The sequence below is a fragment of the Ceratosolen solmsi genome, unplaced genomic scaffold (assembly GCF_000503995.2).
Source record: "Ceratosolen solmsi marchali unplaced genomic scaffold, CerSol_1.0 scaffold29, whole genome shotgun sequence".
Taxonomy (NCBI): domain Eukaryota; kingdom Metazoa; phylum Arthropoda; class Insecta; order Hymenoptera; family Agaonidae; genus Ceratosolen; species Ceratosolen solmsi.
In genome coordinates, this window is record NW_011948417.1 from 3,307,614 (window position 1) to 3,308,109 (window position 496).

The following is a 496-nucleotide window of genomic DNA, read 5'->3' on the forward strand; positions in this document are numbered from 1 at the left end:
AAAGCGCGACGAAGAAGAGATGAGCTGGAAAAAGAAAAATACGCGGCGAAAAAAAGTGACTGCAGCACGTTGCCCGGTCTTTGTGATAGTGAGCCGGGGTGATTGACAAGGAGGAGGAGGCGGGGGGAGAGGGGTCATATTGTCTTAATTGCGCGGGGGCGGTTGTGGGGGGGGGGCCCGACGGCCGGAGTTTCGCATCCCCGTCTGTCTAAAGGGGCGAGAGACGCGTGGGGGGACGAGCAGGTAATAATAAGCTAAAGGCATACCTGTTCGACACAGGTATGCCGGGAGCGAACGGTGATGGCGGTGGTGGTGGTGGTGGTGGTGGTGATGGCGGTGGTGGTGGGGCTAACCTAGCGGGGAAGGGGCTCGGTTAAGGAATGGTCCGGTGTGGTGGCGCGACTCGCCGCGATGGTCCTGGCGGCCCCCCGGGCGTGGGAGGAAGCGGTTAAGCGGGGAGGAGAGCGTGGCGGTGGCGGTGGCGGTGGCGGTGGCG